Raw genomic sequence first — 18,263 nt, 5'->3', positions numbered from 1 at the left:
CGGCGGCAACCGACGTGGCACCGTCATTAGCACTAATGACAGGGCTAACTAACCTCCTCTGTCACTGACAAATGGGCCCCACACCCTTATTTAATCACAGGTTTATCTCCATGCTTAGATTAAGCTAATGCCCGTGGCCCCACCGGTCAGTTTGACTTGGCCACGTCAGCATTGACCGGGTCCCACGTGTCAACCTCTGTAGGTGACTCTGTGTCACTGACCAGTGGGCCCTACTAGTTAGGTTTGACCTGGACCGCTCTGTTGACCTGCTGACATCACCGTGACGCTGCTGACTCAGTAATGCTTTCTGGATTTTAAATAAATCCAAATGATTTATTTATTTCCAGAAAATAACCTAAACTTTGAAAATTCATAGAAAATAATCTGTAACTTCAATGGAAATAAGTTATATATGAAAAATGATCAGAAAAATCCAAAGAATCTGTTTGTCATTTTCATGCATGTTAGAACAACTTTTGGCTACTGTTTAGGACAAATCAAATGAATGGCATTTAAATAACCATATGTGGAGTTTGAATTTGAACCTTGGGTTCAAACCAACTACACTTAATTGTGTTGCTAGTTGCATTAGGCCAAATCACATCATATTGCCATGTCATAATCATGCATCATAATTGTCGCATTGCATTGATTGTGTTCCTCCTTGTTTGCCGGTTTTGTGTCCCCTCTCAGTAGACGCGGTTCCGACGATGAGTTCGACGACACCGATGAAGAACTATACTGTCTTCCGAAGTGCTAGGCAAGCAAAACCCCCTTGTTCATTCCGATACAATCCCACTCTCTCGCTCCTGCTCTCTTTTACTGCATTAGGACAACAGCGATTCAACTGTTACATGCAGCGGTAGTTGAACCCCTTTCCTCTGCATGACCTGTCATTGCCACAGTAAATAGATGAAACCCACTAGCATGAGTAGGGTTTGTTTGAGCCCTGATGTGCCTACTCATTCATGCTTGTTGTCATGCCTGCTACTGCTTAGAGTTGAGTCGGGTCTGATTCGTCGGGGATGAATCGGAATGTGGTGAACATGTCTTACTGTTGAGAGCTAAGTGTGTGAACACGATTTTGTAAATGTAGTGGTGAGAGGCCATGTAGGAGTACATGGTGGGTTGTCTCATTGAAACCGTCCTCAGGAACTGAGTTCTTTGTTTGTGATCCATGAACAGCTACTACCACACATTGGGCTCCGGGCACTCCAAGCTCTCTCGACTTATTAATCAACCTGATCTCTGTCCAGGAGTTGCAACTAGTTTCTGGTGTTTGTAGGTAGTGTTAGTAGTCTACCAAGTGGCACCCGGTACAGGTGGGCTTGGGACAGACTAGGCACCGTGGCCGGGTATGCCAAGTGCCGCCCGTTTGGTGGGCTTGGAACCCTGTACACATCGTTTGGGGCCGTGAGCGACACCCCGGTCGGATCTCCTTGCGGATGGAATCCGAATAGGCGATAAACCTGGACGAGAGACTTGTGTGGTTAGTCAGGTCGTGGCCGACTCCCTCGCCAGGCTTCCGCTCGAAGGTTGCCGAGATACACGACGTGTACAGGGTGGTAAGTGGCGAGAGCGTGTGTGAAGAAGTATACCCCTATAGGGTTAACATCATCTATTCGAATAGCCGTGTCCACGGTAAAGGACTTCTGGTTTGCCTGTACAGTTCATAGACAAGTGAAAGTGGATACTCTAAAATGCGCAAGATAAGCGTGAGTGTTATGGATGGCATTCTCGTAGGGAGACGGGAGCTGATCCATAGTGGTGTATTGATTTGGTGAATATGTGGACTCGTGTGCGCCACCTCAAAAGAGTTACCAGCAGTCGTAGTTTAGGATAGCCACCGAGTCAAAGCTGGCTTGCTGCAGTTAAACTCCTCCACCCCTTTGTTGATACCGATGCATATGTAGCTAGTTCTGATGCAAGTCTTGCTGGGTACATTTGTACTGACGTTTTCTTAATTTATGTTTTTGCAGAGAGACTTCATTCTCGCTAGTAGTTCTACGTGGACTTCGACGTTTAGCTCGTTACCTCAGCTACGATCTTGTACCCTTGGGAGGGTCTTGTAGATAGTCAGGCTTCTCAGCCTTTTCCATTTGTAGTTGTCTGTACTCAGACATGTTTATGCTTCCGCTTGATGCTTGTATGCTCTGTATGTTGGGTCATGAGACCCATGTTTGTAATATTTGGCTCCTCGGAGCCTAATGAATAATACTCTGAGTCGTAGAGTCTTGTTGTGATGCCATGTTGTATTTGCACATATCGAGCACATTGTGTGTATGATTGAAATGCTTGGTATGTGTTGGATTCGACAACCTAGTTGTCTATCCTTGGTAGCCTCTCCTATGGGGAAATGTAGTATGGTGCTTCCACTAAGCCATGGTAGTCTGCTACAGCCCGGTTTACCCACTAAAGTACATAAAGGATTAGTAATGGAAAATCTAAAACATTAGAGATTTTTTCCCATAAAAGGAATCATAATAAGGACTTGCAATTTGTAGAAATTATCAAGTAGTACTTTCTTTGGATTCCGATCCAGAGTATGTTCCCATTCACTTGTTAAGGAAATGGCTATCAAGAACGAATTAACCCTTTATCCATTTTTTCTTAGCCTTCGCCACCTATTCCTGAATTAAGGGAACGCGAGAAAGATTTCTCTATGTCAATTCAAAACAAAACAAACGGACGACTGAATCTAAAGTCTACTCATCAAGTTGATGAGAAAATTCATGGGCGTTCTACTGGGCCCTACTCACTTGTTACACAACAACCGGTTAGAGGAAGAGCCAAGCAAGGGAGCATCTATAGTTATTCTCTCTTCCCAAAAGATATCTCCAGTCACTTCCAACGTTTTGATGAGTAAGGGAGGGAATTTTCAACAAGATAACTATGCACGACCATCTTCCAATTTCCGAGTCCTGCTAGCCCAGTTACTACTGCTCTGGAACACTAAGACTGGCCGGCTTGTGTCCCACTTCGTTCTTGTGTCTGTCCCTTCGGGGAAATGTCGCGCGGTGACTTCCGGAGTCCTGCTAGCCTGCTACTGCCCGGGTTCCCAGAGTCCTGTTAGCCCAGTTGCTACAGCCCGGATTCACACGCTGATGACCGACACGTTCGAGGATGGGTCATGTATGCATGTCCCCATAAGTTAGTGCCACTTTGGGTTCATGACTAGTCATGTCGGCTCGGGTTCTCTATCATATGGATGCTAGCGACACTATCATATACTTGAGCCAAGAGGCGAAAACGGTCCCGGGCCAGGTAAGGTGGCACCCGTGGGAATACCGTGCGTGAGGCCGCAAAGTGATATGATGTGTTACATGCTAGATCGGTGTGACTTAGAATCGGGGTCCTGACAGCTTTGGTATCAGAGCCTGACTGCCTGTAGGATTACCAAGCCAAACTGGTCAAAGTTGAGTCTAGAAATACTTTAGTTATATAAGGGAATTGATTGTGGAAGGGAACGTAAGGCTCTTTTTACTCCTTTACCTTATGCCCTTCTGATCTGAGTCAACCTCTTCTTTTCTACGGGGATTGAGAACTAGGCTTCCTCTTCTTTCTATCAGGATCATGTGTTAGTAATCCATAGACTTATAGGATTGCTGGATTCAAGTCTTCGTTCAGTTTCTACTACTTCCGTATGTTCACAGCTGGCCTTAGAACCTTGATATTGTGATGTTGAGTGATCATGCCACTATTTTGCAGGGTGTCTCAAATCTTTTTGAGCATTTACAACCGTTATGCTGTCCGAGTCATCCCAGGTTTCTAAACAATCTGATGCATTTGCAAAATTCTTTCCCTCTATTTTGATGTCCCCTTGGGCCAGTTTAACCACACTAATCGGTGAGTTGAGGTGCTCTATTGCCTCAACATATATGTTGGAGTTGTTATTATGATACTAGGGTATCTTAGAGATAGTAATCTAGCCATGTTTGGTGTTCCCAGTGTGATGATTCTGGCCACCATTCTCGATAGCATCTCGTGATGTTATTTAGTTAGTAGGTATTGTATTTCCGGGTCCTTGGACCCAAGATTCACTCTACTTACTTCATGTTGGTAGTGTTTGCTAGTTCCTTTAGGATATTAGTAACCTTTGCGATAGTCCTTGAGGTTCGTGGTATTTCCTTCTTCCAATACCATGAACTACTTATGGCAGAAGTTCCTCGTTGAACCAAACGATCACAACCAGAGTGCTCTTGATGTGTTCTCGATTCTATGTTGTGATTCTGCCAGTTCTACCTTTCTGCATGGGTTATCCGGAAGAAATGTTGAGCTTTGCTCGACATACTAATCTACGCATCCACAACTCAGAAAAGATATATCTCCCTTTGAGTTGCTCCTCTTTAGTTGTATTTCGGCCTTCATCTATCAGTTGATAGTCGAGCATGTGTGCATTCATGTTCATCGATGCCTTTTACTCTTGTGGTCCGTCAAGCCGTTCTGGTTCAGAATGACTAGGAGAAACAAACTCCAGTACCTCATCCATATCCAGGATTGGGTCAAAGTAGTTGTATTCCGCAGATCAAAATGCCATCTAGCTTTTGATTCTGTTCTACCCTGAAGTATTACCCACTCTATGTCAGGAATATCATGAGAAATGCACCACCTCTTATGAATTCTTGACGCAGTGATACTTCTTGCCATCATTATTCATTCCTCGGTTCCCGTGTTGTAGTAACCGGAATACCGACAAGGGAATCGTAATGTGTGCAATCAATACTCCTAGCAACCCCGTTGTTTGGTAATTAATGGACAATAATCTCATTCTTAGCGTGTTGGTTGTTGAATCATCACCCTAAGGTTGATTGTGCCACCTAGTCCATTTTCCCTGGTGCACTCTTCGATCAAGAGTTAGCATTGTGTCAATCCTTGCTTAATTGATCACATCATCCTGCCTCGAAAGCAAGATTGTTCTTGAGCTTAATAACATATCGGTGGTTTGTGATATTCTGAATATCTTCTCGGAGGTATTACCGGGTTGTTCCCTGACTGTTATGTTGAGCGTGATCACGTTGGTTTTCTTCTAAACCACCCATTCTCCAAGATTCTGTGTTGGATACCTTGAGCTAGTTGGTTAAGCTGAACAACAACTTGGAGAGTTGGAAGATAAAAGCTTGCCTAACTTAGTTCGTTCCAAAGGGATATTCTTGTGTAGTGTGCGCTGAAGAAAGATGATATCTTCATCGATTGGTCCCTATGATCAGTTGTTGGACCTATTGTCTTATCAATCCTTTGATTTGAGTGTGGGCTATCGTCAAATCAAATCAGAACCAACGATGTTCGTAATGTTGTCTTACTCGTGGTTGTTTCCTCGAGCATACATCATTATATCTTTTGGGTCTGACCAATACTATCACCGTGTTCCCATAATTGCGGAATTGCACCTAGATGGAAGCCTGGATGGATTGTGGTTGAGCCCATTGACAACAATTTCATCTTGTCCATGATTCATGTTGAATATCTAAGCTAGTGTTGGAAACTTTTATAGGTATTATCTTCATGTTCCGTTCATGAAGTATATGTTTGGATGAAAGTAGTGACTTCCTCTAAGTTCACGTGCAATCGATGCAAGTTGCCGCCATGAATTCGAGAAAGTTTGTTTTTGCTTCCTCTGGAATTATCCCAAGTTAGTCACGCATATGTGCGAAGTACTCTATGGTTTGATAGGTTGGCCGCCTCCACTCCATATGTGTTTCCTATCACGCCAAGCCACTGATTGATTTGCTCAAGGAAAAGGAGTTTGTTGTGTTAATTCTAGATCATGCACAAGACTCCGATATCCTCGATGATGGTTCCCAACCAGAACTCAGTAGTGTTTGTTGTAAGACTTCTACGTGGTCATGCTTGTCTTGGATAGCGTGTTCACATGTATGTAGCAGAACCAGCTCATGTTTTGGAGCTTGCTATCGTAGTTCATTTCCCAAGAATCTCGCAACATTATCTCGTCGATTTTTGTTGCAATTTTTCTTCTCAGACATGTTGAGTCTGAAGTATCCTGTTACTAACCAAATCTGAATCTCAGGCAGATATGATGGTTGGAACATTCCCAACATTTGCATTTTGTTCCCAGCTTGCACCCCATTGTGCCAATTCCCATGGGTTGTCCTTCTCGGCAGTGGCCGTCCAGGATCATCTTCAAAAGTGGACTTACCATGGGTCCCATCCATTTCCGATGATAAGAAAAAAATCATCCATTGCGTTGTCTCCAACAAGGTAGTCCACATCATCCATCCTAGTTTGCGTATGCCATTCTTCCTAACTCTCTCAAACGATCGATTGTGATTTGCCTTAGGCTGGTGTAGAGAGTTTCAATGATCTTTGAATCAAAAGTAATTCTTTTTGCCACTTCCAGAATACTACGAGTCACCCTCCCTGAGGTGCCCCGTTATGGAATCATAGCAATCAACTCCTCGCTACCTTGAAACCTATGCACCATCCTACTTAAGCGTGGGAGTGTTTCCTACCAAACTGAACTTTCATCATTTGTTCTCTCCATCCCTTTTGATGCGTGTTTGTGTCTTAGATCAAGAGGTGATTCAACGTCTCATTCCATGAGTTGATCGTGTATCACTTGATCTTTGAGAAGATCATTTTCTATAGAGTTTCCTTCTGTCTTCATCATGTTCGATGAAGATCTCGAAAGCAAAGACGTCAAGATCAATTTGAAGCAATGAATCAACATCTTCGAGAAGCACAATTGGATCATGAAGATCATGTTAGCTTGTGTCCCCAGTGTCTTCTTACCTCACGTCTTGAATCTCGGGACGAGATTCTTGTTTAGTGGGGGTGAGTTGTCACATCCCTAGTTCTGGTATGCTCTGGGCTAGCTAGTCATGTGTTGCATCATGTTTAAATTGCTTTTAAACTTGAAATGGGGATTGATCCAAACCCTAGCACAAATGAATCCAACTAGGTTCAAATAAAAATCATTTTCAATGAACCCAAAATGCCTTTGGAAAAGTTCATCATTTTGAATTGGCCTAGAACCTCTGCCAAAAGTGATGAACATATTTCTAGGTCATTCCTGGATTATTGAATTAATCTGTAAATATTTGCATTTGGACATTAAGATACTATAAATATTTTTTACATGTACAAATAATTCTGAAAGTACTTGAGGGCTGTTGGAAATAATTTCACAAGTGCCCACAATTATTTTCAGCATTTTATCAAATGGTTTAGTATTTCTACTAAACCAAAACATACAAGGAAAATAGAAAACAAAAACAGAAAGAAAAGAGAGGGCACTGTACCTGGCTTACCTGTCCAGCCCAGCTGGCCCAGCCCAACCGCACACCATCCTCAACCTCCTGCCAGTAGGCAGGAGGGCGTGTGGTCTCCGCGCGCGCCCATGCGCCTGGCCAGCTCCACCCTGCCTGCCTCCTCCCTGACTCGTCCAAGGCCGCCACGACACCCCTGTACCCCCTGGGCCTCGTCCTCGAGCTCTCTCCCCCTCTGTCTCTCTCTCTCTCCCTTGCTCCCCTGCTCGCATCCGAGCGTGCCCGTCGTTGCCGTTCCCTGCCATTGTGCCCAGAGCCACCCCCTCACCCTTCTGTCGTGCCCAAAGGCTCCACCTCGTCGCCCTCGACCTCCCCACCGAGCCACGCTTCGCCGGAGGCCCTGCAAAGCCGCCATCTGGTCGTCTTCAACCTCGGTACCCGCCGAACACCGTTCGTCGATTCACCTCGCTCCGGTCGCCCCCGAGCCCACTGATCTGCGCATCGACCCAAGTGAGCTCCGTCGTCGTTTCCCCCTACTCCCCTGGTCGCGCTCGTCCGCCATCTGACCTCGCCGTCCTGCCCGCAAGCTCCGGCCATCGCGTTTTTCGTCGCCGTCGTTAGGATGGAGCAACGTCATGTCTGAGCACGTGGTCGAGCTCCTGCTGCCCCGTAGCTACCGCATGTGCTCTTCGTTCGTTCCAACGCGAGCTGCAGCCCCGCGCCCGCACTATCCCGAACTCCGGCCGCCGCCGAAGTCAACGCTGCGCTCGACTCAGGCCACCTCTCACCCTCCTGATGCCACCAATGGATGCGCGCGAGCGCCAGCAAACCGTAGCCGCAAACCGCTCGTCGATCCGTGCCCTATAGCGCGAAACTGAAGCCCTCCGTCGTGTTGCGTGCTCGCCGGCGACCAACCCCGGCGGCAGCCGACGTGGCACCGTCATTAGCACTAATGACGGGGCTAACTAACCTCCTGTGTCACTGACAAATGGGCCCCCACACCCTTATTTAATCACAGGTTTATCTCCCTGCTTAGATTAAGCTAATGCCCGTGGCCCCACCGGTCAGTTTGACTTGGCCACGTCAGCATTGACCGGGTCCCACGTGTCAGCCTCTGTAGCCGACTCTGTGTCACTGACCAGTGGGCCCTACTGGTTAGGTTTGACCTGGACCGCTCTGTTGACCTGCTGACATCACCATGATGCTGCTGACGCAGTAATGTTTTCTGGATTTTAAATAAATCCAAATGATTTATTTATTTCCAGAAAATAACCTAAACTTTGAAAATTCATAGAAAATAATCTATAACTCCAATGGAAATAAGTTATATATGAAAAATGATCAGAAAAATCCAAAGAATCTGTTTATGTCATTTTCATGCATGTTAGAATAACTTTTGGCTACTGTTTAGGACAAATCAAATGAATGGCATTTAAATAACCATATGTGGAGTTTGAATTTGAACCTTGGGTTCAAACCAACTACACTTAATTGTGTTGCTAGTTGCATTAGGCCAAATCACATCATATTGCCATGCCATAATCATGCATCATAATTGTTGCATTGCATTGATTGTGTTCCTCCTTGTTTGCTGGTTTTGTGTCCCCTCTCGGTAGACGCGGTTCCGACGATGAGTTCGACGACACCAATGAAGAACTATACTATCTTCAGAAGTGCCAGGCAAGCAAAACCCCCTTGTTCATTCTGATACAATCCCACTCTCTCGCTCCTACTCTCTTTTACTGCATTAGGACAACATCGATTCAACTGTTACATGCTGCGGTAGTTGAACCCCTTTCCTCTGCATGACCTGTCATTGCCACAGTACATAGATGAAACCCACTAGCATGAGTAGGATTTATTTGAGCCCTGATGTGCCTACACATTCATGCTTGTTGTCATGCCTGCTACTGCTTAGAGTTGAGTCATGTCTGATTCGTCGGGGATGAATTGGAATGTGGTGAACATGTCTTACTATTGAGAGCTAAGTGTGAAAACACGATTTGGTAAAGGTAGCGGTGAGAGGCCATGTAGGAGTACATGGTGGGTTGTATCATTGAAACCGTCCTCAAGAACTGAGTTCTATGTTTGTGATCCATGAACAGCTACAACTAGACATTGGGCTCCGGGCACTCCAAGCTCTCTCGACTTATTAATCAACCTGATCTCTGTCCAGGAGTTGCAACTAGTTTCTGGTGTTTGTAGGTAGTGTTAGTAGTCTACCAAGTGGCACCCGGTACAGGTGGGCTTGGGACAGACTAGGCACCGTGGCCGGGTATGCCAAGCGCCGCCCGTTTGGTGGGCTTGGAACCCTGTACACATCGTTTGGGGCCGTGAGCGACACCCCGGCCGGATCTCCTTGCGGATGGAACCCGAATAGGCGATAAACGTGGATGAGAGACTTGTGTGGTTAGTCAGGTCGTGGCCGACTCCCTCGCCAGGCTTCCGCTTGAAGGTTGACGAGATACACAATGTGTACAGGGTGATAAGTGGCAAGAGCGTGTGTGAAGAAGTACACGCATGCAGGGTTAACATCATCTATTCGAATAGCCGTGTCCGCGGTAAAGGACTTCTGGGTTGCCTGTACAGTTCACAGACAAGTGAAAGTGGATACTCTAAAATGCGCAAGATAAGCGTGAGTGTTATGGATGGCGTTCTCGTAGGGAGACGGGAGCTAATCCATAGTGGTGTATTGATTTGGTGAATATGTGTACTCGTGTGCGCCACCTCAAAAGAGTTACTAGCAGTCGTAGTTTAGGATAGCCACCGAGTCAAAGCTGGCTTGCTGCAGTTAAACTCCTCCACCCCTTTGTTGATACCGATGCATATGTAGCTAGTTTTGATGTAAGTCTTGCTGGGTACATTTGTACTCACATTTGCTTAATTTATGTTTTTGCAGAGAGACTTCAGTCTTGCTAGTAGTTCCGTGTGGACTTCGACGTTTTGCTCGTTACCTCAGCTACGATCTTGTACCCTTGGGAGGGTCTTGTAGATAGTCAGGCTTCTCAGCCTTTTCCATTTGTAGTTGTCTGTACTCAGACATGTTTATGCTTCCGCTTGATGCTTGTATGCTCTGTATGTTGGGTCATGAGACCCATGTTTGTAACAATTGGCTCCTCGGAGCCTAATGAATAATACTACGAGTCATAGAGTCTTGTTGTGATGCCATGTTGTATTTGCACATATCGAACATATTGTGTGTATGATTGAAATGCTTGGTATGTGTGGGATCCGACAACCTAGTTGTCTATCCTTGGTAGCCTCTCTTATGGGGAAATGTAGTCTGGTGCTTCCACTGAGCCATGGTAGTCTGCTACAGCCCAGTTTATCGGAGTCCTGCTAGCCCAGTTAATACTGCTCCGGAACACTAAGACTGGCCGGCATGTGTCCCACTTCGTTCCTGTGTCTGTCCCTTCGGGGAAATGTCGCGCGGTGACTTCCGGAGTCCTGCTAGCCGCCTACAGCCCGGGTTCCCGGAGTCCTGTTAGCCAAGTTGCTACAGCCCGGATTCACACGCTGATGACCGACACGTTCGAGGATGGGTCATGTATGCATGTCCCCGTAAGTTAGTGCCACTTTGGGTTCACGACTATTCATGTCAGCCCGGGTTCTCTGTCATATGGATGCTAGCGACACTATCATATACGGGAGCCAAGAGGCGCAAACGGTCCCGGGCCAGGTAAGGTGGCACCCATGGGAATACCGTGCGTGAGGCCGCAAAGTGATATGATGTGTTACATGCTAGATCGGTGTGACTTAGAATCGGGGTCCTCACACACAGGCATGTACAAGAGCCTCAAAGGGCACCAAAGTCTTTGTGATGTGCTTAAGAAATAGATTCTGAACAAGATCCCTAGGAAAGAGGGTATTGCTTTTGAGAGAAAGCTGAACGTAGATGGATCTTATTGGAAACCTGAGCAGTATCCCAAAACCACATGGGTTGCTTCAAAAGGACCTCTAGTTGATCCATCCACTCTATCTGGCTACAACTGTGATACTCCACATTATTCTGATGAGTCATTTGACTCCAACTATAAGCTGCTCAAAAATCAGAATGGTGAAGTATTTGCTAGATTTATTGGTACTAACTATAGGAATGGCCCCCCAATGAAGAAAATCTGGGTGCCCAAAACTGTTCTTCAAAATCTTTAGGTGAATGTCATCATGAGACCACCAAAGAAAAGGAACAACCTTAGGGAAAATTCTTCACCTGGACCAAAGTCGTCAAAGGGACGTAGGCGAGCTCATGCTCGTACTAACACTTCAATGCAAGGAAACAAACAATGATCTGATGAATATGTGCATTATTCTTCAAATCACTATGTGTACAAAACTGCTAAGAATTTCTCTGCATATTCTTATGAGTACTATACTCCTCCTGTGAAGAGAAATGCATATTCTTCAATGCCCAAGTTCTCTATCAATGCCTTACATTACATTGCTTCTCAGCCACCCATTCAGATGTGGGTGGTTAAGAAGAAGAACCAATCTCTTCTGCAGGGTTAGGTCTTCAGACACAATAGATGTCTGACAAATTTGCTAAAGTCTTGACATAATGCTTTTTGGGATGCAAGCTAATCATGATGAAATGAATTCCTCATTTCACACATCCCAATGCTGCTAGTTATCTGCTTACTGATGGAATTCACTGACGAAATTGATCATCATTGTCGGTGTACAAAAGTAGGGGCTCTCCTTTTTACCCCTCTACTTGTGCACTGGCAGTCAGAGCCGCGCCCATGGCCACACTAAGTAGGGCAGAGGAGGGAAGCCGAAGGCACAAGACAACTAGAGCAACGCCAAGACCAGAGACACAAAGAGCAGAAGGGCGAGGTAGGGCTCCCCCGACAAGACCCTTGCCGGGGGGACTTGCCGATGCCAGCAGAGCGCGCCACCCTTGGGCCGAGGGCTCCAACGCCATCAACCACATTGGGACCAAGGCTCGGGAGGCACCTTCGTGGTGGCATGCAGATCTTTGTGAAGATTAGAAGCATACAAGACCAGATGATGACCAGAAGACGACGATCCTCGGCGGGATCCTAGCCGAGGAAATCCACAAGACCCTGCTACCTCTTGAGCACTGTGTTGGTTTTCCCTTGAAGAGGAAAGGGTGATGCAGCAAAGTTGCGTAAGTATTTCCCTCAGTTTTTGAGAACCAAGGTATCATTACAGTAGGAGGCCACGCACGAGTCCCTCGCACTTACACAAAAAAACAAATCCTCGCAACCAACGCAATAAAGGGGTTGTCAATCCCTTCACGGTCACTTACGAGAGTGAGATCTGATAGATATGATAAGATAATATTTTTGGTATTTTTATGATAAAGATGCAAAGTAAAGAAAGCAAAATAAAGACGGCGCCAGAAATAGCTTGTTGCTGGAGATTAATATGATGGAAAATAGACCCCGGGGGCATAGGTTTCACTAGTGGCTTCTCTCATGAGCATAAGTATTACGGTGGGTAAACAAATTACTGTTGAGCAATTGACAGAATTGAGCATAGTTATGAGAATATCTAGGTATGATCATGTATATAGGCATCACGTCCGAGACAAGTAGTCCGACTCCTACCTGCATCTACTACTATTTTTTTGACTGGAAACTGTAGGGAGAACCCCCCACAGCATTTAACTTTTATTCAAAATAGATAATACAATGTACAAAGATTACAAGTGGTAATCAGAACATAAAAAAGAAATAAGAATGGGAACTAAGCTACTAGTAAAACAAAAAGAACCTCAAGGGGGTAAGAATGAAATCCACTTTAGCAGGTCCACCTTGTATCTAGCCTTGACTCTGTGCTGCATGAGTGTAATATCATGGATAGATGCACTTCTCCATTTATTAAAACTCTGCCTCTCATGCCTGAACACTCTTGCATTCCTGATTATCCAGATGTTCCAGCAAGCAACAAAAACAACTTCAGTAAAAAAAGGCTGAGCAAAATCCTGTTTAGCTTGCATAACAATAGCACACATGTCATCCCCAGGTGACCATGTAATTTGCAGATAGTTCCATATTCACACACTGAAGTTACATTCAAAGAACAGGTGGTTTCTGGTCTCTCTAGTCCTCAAGGGACAAAGAAGGCAGTTAACCCCATCATCAATATGCCAATGTCTTCTTTCCACCATATCCTTGGTATTGAGCCTGTCCATGATTAACATCCAGGCAAACGCTTTAAGCAAGATGACATGATGTAGAGGGATAAACTCATGCAATATGATATAAACCCCATCTTGTTATCCTCGATGGCAACAATACAATATGTGCCTTGCTGCCCCTACTGTCATTGGGAAAGGACACCGCAAGATTGAACCCAAAGCTAAGCACTTCTCCCATTGCAAGAAAGATCAATCTAGTAGGCCAAACCAAACTGATAATTTGAAGAGACTTGCAAAGATAACCAATCATACATAAAAGAATACAGAGAATATTCAAATATTGTTCATAGATAAACTTGATCATAAACCCACAATTCATCGGTCTCAACAAACACACCGCAAAAGAAGATTACATCGAATAGATCTCCACAAGAGAGGGGGAGAACATTGTATTGAGATCCAAAAAGAGAGAAGAAGCCATCTAGCTAATAACTATGGACCCGAAGGTCTGAGGTAAACTACTCACACATCATTGGAGATGCTATGGTGTTGATGTAGAAGCCCTCCGTGATCGATGCCCCCTCCGGCGGAGCTCCGGAAAAGGCCCCATGATGGGATCTCACGGGTACAAAAGGTTGCGGCGGTGGAATTAGGTTTTTGGCTCCGTATCTGATCGTTTGGGGGTACGCAGGTATATATAGGAGGAAGAAGTACGTCGGTGGAGGAATATGGGGCCCACAAGGGTGGAGGGCGCGCCCAGGGGGGTAGGCGCGCCCCCTACCTCGTGCCCTCCTAGTTGCTTTCTTGACGCAGGGTCCAAGTCCTCTGGATCACGTTCGTTCCGAAAATCACGTTCCCGAAGGTTTCATTCCGTTTGGACTCCGTTTGGTATTCTTTTTCTACGAAACTCTGAAATAGGAAAAAAACAGCAATTCTGGGCTGGGCCTCCGGTTAATAGGTTAGTCCCAAAAATAATATAAAAGTGTATAATAAAGCCCAATAATGTCCAAAACAGAATATAATATAGCATGGAACAATAAAAAATTACAGATACGTTGGAGACGTATCAGACCCCAGGCAAGATCCTTGCCGGGGACGACCGCTATGCCACGGCAAGGCCCTTGCCGGAGCCCCGGCAAGGACCTTGCCGAAGACACCCGCGAGGCCACAATCAGGCCCGCGTCCGCCAAGACTCCACCACCGTTCCCATACAGCTGCCAGCCCAACCAGCTAGGCAGGCACCTGCGTGGCAACGTGCAGCTTCCAAACCAGCTCAACAAGCACCTGCGTGGTGGCATGCAGATCTTCGTGAAGACCCTACCACCACGCCGTCTCAGCAGCCTGCCAGCTTACATGGTGCTGCACGTGTCACTGGCCTAGACGCGCATCAAAGCGAGGCAGAGCAGCGACGGACAGGATAGGCCTCGTTGCCATCCCTAGTAAAGCAACGGGACACCTAAGGGAGCGCATTTAATGCGTCTTGTCCCGTAATGCCAAGCGATAAGCTTGCGCACTGTACACCTTTCCACCTCCTGTGTGCCATTATGGCGACCCCTTTTGTCTATAAAAGGAAGCCCGAGGCGTCCAGGAGAAGGATTCAGATCTTTTGGGCTGGACACGCACCGTAGCTAGCTCAAGAACTCAAGAACACTCAAATACATACACCAAAGCAGGACTAGGGTATTACGCATCCTCGCGGCCCGAACCTGGGTAAACGATCCTTGTGCTGACCGCCAGAACCGCTCTGTGCACAACCTCGCGCCCGCCAACCGTAGAAGGGATTCCAGTGATTCCATAGGTGTCGTTTTCCCCCGACATCTTTGGCGCGCCAGGTAGGGGGCGCAGTTGTGAAAATTCGGTCTAGCAGTTAGCCTAGCAGTCCTTCATCGCCATGGCTCCCAAGAAGAAGACGATCATGGTGATCGGTTCATCTGGAGCAGGACGGCCCGTACCGGTGCGGGCGAGTAGCGGGGCGGTCGCGGACAGAACTCGAGGCCTGGCCCGCGAACACCAACATTGCTCCGGCAGTCAAAGCCTGGCGAGCGGCGTCGCTTGTGCGCAAGGCGATGGGCCGCACGTCGCCAAATCCAAAGACGGGGCTGGGCCCCCCGCAGGCGGTGCGGGGCCCTCCAGGGGCGGCGCCGTGCCACCTATGGGTGGTGCAGCGACCCCCAAGACGCCTACGCCGGCGCCCACGACGTGCTCTTCCCAGATTGTGCGCGACGAGCAGTGTCACCACGCTAGTGACCCCGGACGCCGCCGTGGGAAGAGTCCCGTGCATCATTCGCGGGATGAAGGAGGCCAGCCTGCGCGCCGAAGCGCTGGCGAAAATGGTGAACAGCCGCCAGGCCGTGATAGAGCTCCTTCTAACGTGGTTGGAAGTCGGAGCTCGTCACGGCCCATGCAGGTTTCGCCGCCACCCACGCCGGCCGAAGCTTTGGCACGCGCACAGTTGCTCCTCGACTTTCGTCCTGCTGCGGAGAAGCTCGATGAGTGGAGAGCCACCATCCGGAGCCTCGTTGGCATTGCCAACAAAGATGAGCCACAATCAGCGGGGCCCTCAGGCCGGTGCTCCGTTGGGCCACTACATGCCAGTGGTGGGAGGACCGGAGGTGCCGCGGCCACGGTGCACTCTCCTCCCCCACGACTGTCACCGCGGGTGCTGGTCTGTCGTGATGACGCTTGTGATAACATTTCCATAGCATCGTCCGACCCATGGACCCACCGCGATCAGTGCCAAGTTCTTCGGGAGCGAGCCCATGAAGACACTCAAACCACCATCGAGCGCCGGCGCGACGCACACCACCAGTCAGATAGGCGGGCGGGGCCCACTATGGACCACCCAGTACCGGGAGGCTCTGGCGGCCTACCCTACAAGGTGGGTTGCCCAGCTTTTACCCGTGAGCTGCGGCAGTTCCAGTGGCCCTCCCACTGCACGTTCAAGCCCGATGTTGGCGAGAAGTACAACGGCAAGACCCACCCGTCAGAGTTCCTCAGCATCTACACCATCGCGATGCAAGCTGCCGGAGCCCGCGACGATAAGGTGCTTGCCAATTACTTCCCGTTGGCACTTAAACCCAATGTTATGTCATGGTTGATGCACTTGCCGATGGATTCCATTTCTTCTTGGTCGGATTTGTGCCATGAGTTCATTGGCGCCTTCACTGGAGGCCACCAAGCTCATGGCCAGGCAAGTGATTTGCACATCATCCCCTAGAAGGAAGGTGAAACCCTGTGCAAGTACATACAGAGGTTCAGCCAGGTGCATTACAACATCCCAGATGTTCATCCCACCGCCGTGATCAACGCATTTCATCAGAGTGTGCGCAACCGCAAGATGCGTGAAGAGCTGGCGATGAACAAGGTCAAAGATGTGGCCGAACTCTATGTTCTGGCTGATAGGTGCGCTCGAGCTGAAGAGGGGAGGAAGTACCCCGGAGAGGACGCCGGCGTGGAAACCGACTCCATAGACGAAGGCACAGCCACCCCGACGAACAAGGGCCGGCGCCGCAACAGGAAGCGCAAGGGCAAGACCGTGCTTGCCGTCGAGGGATCCGAGGACACCGGCGCTGCCAAGAAGGCCAAGGCAGACGACCCCGGCAAGGAAATTGCCGGGTGCGCCGCTTGCCGGGCCTTGGTGGCTGCCGACAAGACAGGAGGCTCCGACAAGCAATACTGTAAGATCCACTGCACCAAGGGCCACGACCTCCAGAACTGCCGACAAGTTGAGCTGCTTGCTGGGAAGCAAAAAGCCGAGTACGAGAGGCGGGACAAGGAGAAGGGCCAGGATGGTGCCGAGGGATCTGGCAAGAAGCGTGGCGGCCAAGGAGGTCGCCGCGGCAAGGATAACCAGCAAGAGAGGCCCGCTCGGGGCCGTGACAAGAAGCAGGAAGACGATGATCATGACGAGGACGACGAGTCCGGCGAGCATGAGTTCCAGAAAGCTATAGAGGCCATGTGCGTCGATCGTGGCGCCTCGCTGCATACCTCTCACCACCAGCTCAAGCAGTGGGCGCGTGAGATCACAGCAGCGGAGCCGTCATTCGACGCTCAGAAGCCACTGAAGTGGTCCAGCACACCTATCATCTTCGACACCGAGGACCACCCTGATCGCACAACTGCGGTCGGGTGTTTGCCGTTGTTGGTTTCACCTGAAGGAAATATGCCCTAGAGGAAATAATAAAGTATTATTTATTTCCTTATATCATGATAAATGTTTATTATTCATGCTAGAATTGTATTATCCGGAAACATAATACATGTGTGAATACATAGACAAACAGTGTGTCACTAGTATGCCTCTACTTGACTAGCTCGTTAATCAAAGATGGTTATGTTTCCTAGCCATAGACATGAGTTGTCATTTGATTAACGAGATCACCTCATTAGGAGAATGACGTGATTGACCTGACCCATTCCATTAGCTTAGCACCCGATCGTTTAGTATGTTGCTATTGCTTTCTTCATGACTTATACATGTTCCTATGACTATGAGATTATGCAACTCCCGTTTACCGGAGGAACACTTTGTGTGCTACCAAACGTCACAACGTAAATGGGTGATTATAAAGGTGCTCTACAGGTGTCTCCAAAGGTACTTGTTGGGTTGGCATATTTCGAGATTAGGATTTGTCACTCTGATTGTCGCAGAGGTATCTCTGGGCCCACTCGGTAATGCACATCACTATAAGCCTTGCAAGCATTGTGACTAATGAGTTAGTTGCGGGATGATGTATTACGGAATGAGTAAAGAGACTTGCCGGTAACGAGATTGAACTAGGTATCGAGATACCGGCGATCGAATCTCGGGCAAGTAACATACCGATGACAAAGGGAACAACGTATGTTGTTATGCGGTTTGACCGATAAAGATCTTTGTAGAATATGTGGGAACCAATATGAGCATCCAGGTTCCGCTATTGGTTATTGACCGGAGA

This window comes from Triticum aestivum, chromosome 2D (assembly GCF_018294505.1).
Source record: "Triticum aestivum cultivar Chinese Spring chromosome 2D, IWGSC CS RefSeq v2.1, whole genome shotgun sequence".
NCBI lineage: Eukaryota > Viridiplantae > Streptophyta > Magnoliopsida > Poales > Poaceae > Triticum > Triticum aestivum.
This window is presented reverse-complemented; position numbering follows the sequence as displayed.